The sequence below is a fragment of the Thunnus thynnus genome, chromosome 23, assembly GCF_963924715.1.
Source record: "Thunnus thynnus chromosome 23, fThuThy2.1, whole genome shotgun sequence".
Classification (NCBI taxonomy): domain Eukaryota; kingdom Metazoa; phylum Chordata; class Actinopteri; order Scombriformes; family Scombridae; genus Thunnus; species Thunnus thynnus.
This window is the reverse complement of record NC_089539.1, coordinates 3,676,047-3,682,046: the sequence shown is the minus strand read 5'-3', so window position 1 is coordinate 3,682,046 and position 6,000 is coordinate 3,676,047. Positions and strand designations below refer to the sequence as shown.

Here is a 6,000-nt window from a genome sequence, read left to right as displayed (position 1 = left end):
AAATTTACACAAATTACATGGTGGATTCTAAACAATGCTGAAAAATACATTTACTCAGGTACTGAACTGAAGTACATGTAATTTGAGTATTTCTATTTTATACTACTTCAACTCCACCAGAGAGAAATATTGTCTTTTTGACTCCACTGCATTTATTGTACAGCTGTAGGATTTACTTTGGAGGTGCAAATAAATTATTTGATATTATAATTAAATAATAAATACATATATTTATAATTGTACAATTTAAAGTAAATTATCTCTTGTTATACTGTTGAACTTCTACTTCTGCAACAATTTGAATGCAGAGCTTTGACTTGTAATAGAGAACTTTTACCTTGAGATTTATACTTTGACTTTAAATCCACCTCTGCTCACATGTATGTTTCTCTTCTTGTTCCTCCACTGTGATGTTTGAGCTTGACTGTATAGACTGATGTATGTGCAGAGTGACACCAGCAGACTGCTGGAGGAGGAAACTACGCTGAGAATGAATTTATCAGTGAAGTCCAGCATTTAAACTTCTGAAATGAACAATAATATATCATTATAATATTTATTGTCAGAAAACCATATCAGACACAAATGATCATGCAAAGCAGAGTATTTTCTATATATAACTGGTCTGGAGGTCAATAAATAAATACATAAAAGTAAACAGATGAATTTAGGATCATGATTGAATTTTATTCTTGGCAGTGTGAGAACTGGAATATAAATAACAGAATAAATCGTCTAAATATGGAGACAAAATGTTTACAGACTTCTTAGTTATATATTTCTTGGAGGTGGTGGTGGGGTTGCAATGTGGGGGGGGGGGGGGGGGGACTGGACTCGGGGCTTAAATCGTGGACACGGCCCTGGTGGTCCAAGTAGAAGCCTTGTAATGAAACCAGCGTGATTTTTGTCTCTGTGTGACCGGGGATGAGCTCTGTAGACCCCCCTTCTCTGCTCCTCCTCACTGCACCGCACACCGGGAGATACGGTGGGCAGGACTGATCAGAGAGAGAGAGAGAGAGAGAGAGAGAAAGAGAGAGAGAGAAAGAGAGAGAGAGGAGGATCTCTCCACGACGCTCCTCCGGTGCACCACGGGGTGCGCATTCAAACTGACCAGCGCGTCTCTCTCGCAGCGCAGACACCTTCCTCCTCTCTCCACATCCATCATCACCGCGCAGAGCAGCCCTGCAGCTGACCACACAACAGCCGGTAAGTTGACTCCTCTTTATGTTTTAGGTGCATTTATACAAAGGTGTCCACTCATGCATGCAAGAACCGGAGCAGAGATATGCGTTAAACCCGCTCCGCGCTGCGTATTCCCGGGTTAATCTCAGCTCTGGACCTGTTTTCTGTCACATGTGAAGGAGGGAGGGGGGGGGCTCAGTGGTCGCTTGACTAGTCTGGATTTTAATAAAGGCATGCATTCACGTCCCCCCCACCCCGACATAACACTTACCAGCAGGGCTCACCGGAACGCTTTTATGGTAGATCAGATTTCAGTAGCACCACATCCAAAGGGCAAAGTCTCAGGGTACAGTACAGGGTGCAGAGACTCAGTGGAGCTTCAAAACACCCCGCATGTCTGAGAGAGAGACAGTCGGAGCAGCCTGTGGGACCAAATGGCTGCAAAGTTTTTTATTAGTTCAGTTACACACAGAGGGCAGACTGCAGAATCAGCTCTCATGAGTGGAGGGAAACTTCTGCAAAATGTGCGAGAAGCTGATAATTCTCAGGAGCTCTTAAGATAATTCAACTGCAAGGATTTAATATCTGGCTTTTAATTAAAGAGTTACAGTTGGTAAAACTCTGCCTGCACACTAATTACTTAAAACAATTTGTTTGTGGGTGATTAAAACGTGAATTAAGCCAGATTAAAACAGTTATCAAAGTAAATATAGTAAAAAGGGAAATTTTATATGTTCCAAAAACCTTCTGTTCTGATTATTTGTGCATAATTTTTCCACATTGGTTGGAATATGTCTCATATTTTTCACTTCAGATGGAATCACCCTATAGTTTGTGGATTCTGCATATTTCACACAGCTGTGGATCCAAATTAGACCAACACACAAAGATCTCCAGGCTATACTGCGCGTATAAAACAGATACAGTAACTCAGCGCCACACTCAGATGCACTTTAATTTTCTGTGTGTGTCCATATGTAGCCGAAAACGAGCGAATAAGCAGAGAAGATTGGCTCACAGTCTAATGTGACGGCCGCTTGTTAAATACGAGAATGTGCCCGAGAGGAGAGAGCATCAATCAGACAGCTTCTCTTATGTTTCTGCATTTATCAACCGCTCCACAGCCGCACCAGCATCCAGCATCCAGTACAGCACGCTCACACTGTTGCTGCCAGAGGCTTCTCTTCTCCTCTCTTCTCCTCTCTTCTCTTCTCTTCTCTTCTCTTCTCTTCTCTTCTCTTCTCTTCTCAATTGTTGGTCAGAAAACAGGCTAGGGGGGCCCTTATGTGATTCAGGGGCCCCTAAGCTGCTCCCTCTGTGATTGCCACTAACATTTCTTGACACAGAGTCAAAGGACTCGGTCATTCATGTCAATAACAGACACTGATAGAGGAGGGCTTGAGATTCTGCTTACAGAAGCGCAAAAAGTCTACAGTTTGACTTTCAGGTGGCGGTTTGGGTCAGATGAATACTGCCTGTTGACGTGTTCGCACATTAAAAAATAATGCACGTTAGATAAACATTTCCCTTTGGATGTTTTAGTGCTGAACCTGAATTAAATGTTCTTGCTCTTGAATATGATTTTTTTTAAAGCTATCATTGTGGATGTGTGGATAGAGTTGTGTCAACACTATACCAGAAGAAAAGTGATTGTAATATATTTCCTCTGGCCAGTAGCACACACCCTCATGCTCTGAAAAAAATGATTTCACATAAAGACAACTCTATAGATTATATCGGTCAGGCTTTACAATAGACTCAATGCCACGTTTTGTTTTTTTTTTCCTACTCCATGAGGATCTCACAGAGAAGACAAAAAGCATGAGAGAATGATTTTTCACAGGGGATATAAGCCTCGTATGCCTGAAGGCCTGTGAGCGTATGAAACAGATGCTTCAGACTCTAGTGGCTTCTTTTGTGACCCATCTCTCACAAAAATATAGTGATATTCTTTCATTCCATGCAGATAGTACTGCAGAGTGTAATCTGCTCTTTTAAAAAAAAGAAGCTTGTGTATACTGAACTTATAACAATGTTGTATTTTGTCATGCATTAATAAAACTAATATAATTAGATACATCTGGAGTTATAGCTGAGACTTACTGATGTAACTGTGGTTTATGAAGTGCATCTTTGCTGCTGAGGTTGAGTGTCAGTCACCTTTGACATGGTTGGTAACATGTTTGGCACATGTACTCTATATATGAGTGTTTATGCTTGGTATCTTCTGATGAGGATTCTAATTTGAACCGCAGTTTCATCTCTAACTCGTTCACTTCCTCCGATCACCAGCTGTTCTGCATCTGGATGACTGAAGGCTTCAGTCTGCTCGCTTGTACAACATGTCACGTAGAGCTGCGACGATTAGTCGATTAATCAATTAGTTGCCAACTGTTGAATTAATCAGCAACCGTTTTGATAATCGATTCATCATTTTGATTCATATTTTAAGAAAAAAAAAAGATCTGGTTCCAGCTTCTGAAATATGAGAAGCTGGAACCTCCTCCTGCTCCATCTGCCTCTCTTATTTCTCTCCTGTGGCTTATGCGTGTTTGCAGTCTCGAAGTAATGACTCCTACAAATGTGGATAATGACGTACACATACATGGCTAGCCACCGCATAAAGTGGTATTTGTTGATTTATTTGTTTCGGAAAGTTATAAAAATTGGATTCAGGACATCATTTGATTTAGACATTAAGTTCTTTATTTAACACAAACAGGCTGTCTATAAGCATCTGATGGAACATTTCAATTTGAATTCATGTAGCTTTCTACACTGGCCGCATAATGTCTCGCACTTAATCTTCATTGTGTATTTGGCTCTCAGTGCTGAAACACATCTGAACCACAGCAGGATGTTTCATTCTAGATCCAGGTCCAAATATCCAGATCTCTGAGCTCAGAGGCTGAGAAATGTCTTCCCAAATATTTTGTCTCTTTTGCTCTTTTTTTTATTTGCACTGCCGAAAACATAAGGTCAACATCACATAAGGTTAGCAGGCTTCTCATTTCATCAGCAGGTTTAACCAGTTCACATAACAAACATGTAATCATGTAACAGCCACGACAAAAAGTACAGATACAGTAAAAGGAGTCTGTACAGTAAATCTGTTATTTTTAGCTGTTACATATGTTGAAAGCTTAAACTAAATGGATTCAATAAAATATCTGAAAGGATTTAAATGTGATAAATGGATTCAGATTTGATTAAAATTTGTGTGTGTGTGTGTGTATGTGTGTGTGCGTGTACTATGGCATCTTCAGGTAAAATTTTCAGACGGTCAAAAGAAATGAAATAGAACTTATGTTTACTCCAGATAGAATGAGAGCGACATTTGTGTAGAAAGTAAACAGAGGCTGCTGTTAAAGTTAAGCTGAGGAAGGTGATGATGAGCATGTCCTGTGTAACCTACATTATCTGAAAAACCACACATGAGCTCAATGTGTTATAATCTCCCAGCATCTGCTAATGCATGTTTCTGTCTCACACTGGCATGAATGTGAGGCGCTGTCACTGTCACATTCATGACAACAGAAACACATTGAAATATGCACGCCCAGGCCTGCACACACATCAACCTGGGTGCACGCGGAACGCACACATGTACTGTATGTGCTCCTGAAACACATACACTGAGCATGCTGGGATTTGCCCGTGACAAACAACCGCGGTCGGTGTGAAGTGTGAAGTGTGTATCTGTCACGTCAGTGTGCTGTCACCGTGTGAGGTTGCCGGGGAATGAGGAATCGAGATGGCACGCTGACATCGAACGGCAGTCGAGGCGGACTTTGCCAAACCCGCCTGTCCCCAAATTATCACCTCCGTCTCCCAGCATCCCCGTCATCTCAGCACCTCTAAGCAGCTCTGCTCTCTCCCAGCAGTCGCCAGAGCCTCCGAAAAATGAGCTGCAGAGATGAATGGGCGACACACACACACACACACACACACACACACACACACACACACACACACACAGGCCTCACACACCAGGGACAGACATTGAAAGGATTTTTATCAATTCTATTTATTCTTATATATTGTCTGAGCAAACATTCAAATAAAAAGAACACATTATGCATTACAGCACATACAGAAAAATACATTTGTAAATAATAAATCATTCAAGCTCTGGAACTACAACGTGCAGTCTGACATTATGCATAACAGCAGTTTTTCAAGGTGAAAATGTTCCGCTCAGGCTGCCTGTATGACTCCAATGTTAACATCAGGTTTAAACAATAAGTCACATGGGTCTGACTACCAAGATGGTTGCCTAGAACATATCTCCAGAAAATTTGCACATTTCCTCCTTTGAATTCGATCACTAAAGGCCTAATTTAACCATCTAAAAGTGGTGTTCTTGTTTTTATAATCACTTGGCATAATTTTTGAAAACTGTTTTTTATCAATGGCTGCTACAATCTCGAAGTCTCAAACAGCTAAGCACGGGATGAACTATGCTAGCATGGCTAGTGGGACGATGCTGAAAGTTGTAGGAATGGCTCACCCCAACTCAAGAGCTCCAGTTATCGCATCAAATGCTCTCACAGAACTTCAAGCGACTTTGGGAAAAGCAGTGCAAGAGATGTCACAACTCAGCAACATTCTCAAATAACTGCAGGAGGATGTTTCCTCAGTAAAAACCTCACAGGCTAAAGTTAGCATGGATATTACTGCTATTTTTGAGAGACTGGATGAGACAGACGGTCAGATAATGGACCTAGGGAGTGAGAATGGTCAGTTAAGCACTGAGCTGCTAAACACTTCTAAACAACGTGATGAGCTAGAGAGAGCAGTGCAAGATGCAGCGAACCG

At 41.3% G+C, this 6,000-nt stretch overlaps 1 protein-coding gene across 1 annotated transcript in view; it reads left to right on the top strand.

Moving 5' to 3' along the window:
• The first annotated feature begins 1,053 nt into the window (after window positions 1-1,053).
• The window catches only part of mpped1 (metallophosphoesterase domain containing 1), a 95,624-nt gene continuing 90,677 nt past the window's right edge, over window positions 1,054-6,000 (top strand). Inside the window, exon 1 of the mRNA XM_067581101.1 lies at window positions 1,054-1,206. The gene's annotated coding sequence lies outside the window, so the exon portion shown is untranslated. The remainder of the gene's footprint in view (window positions 1,207-6,000) is intronic.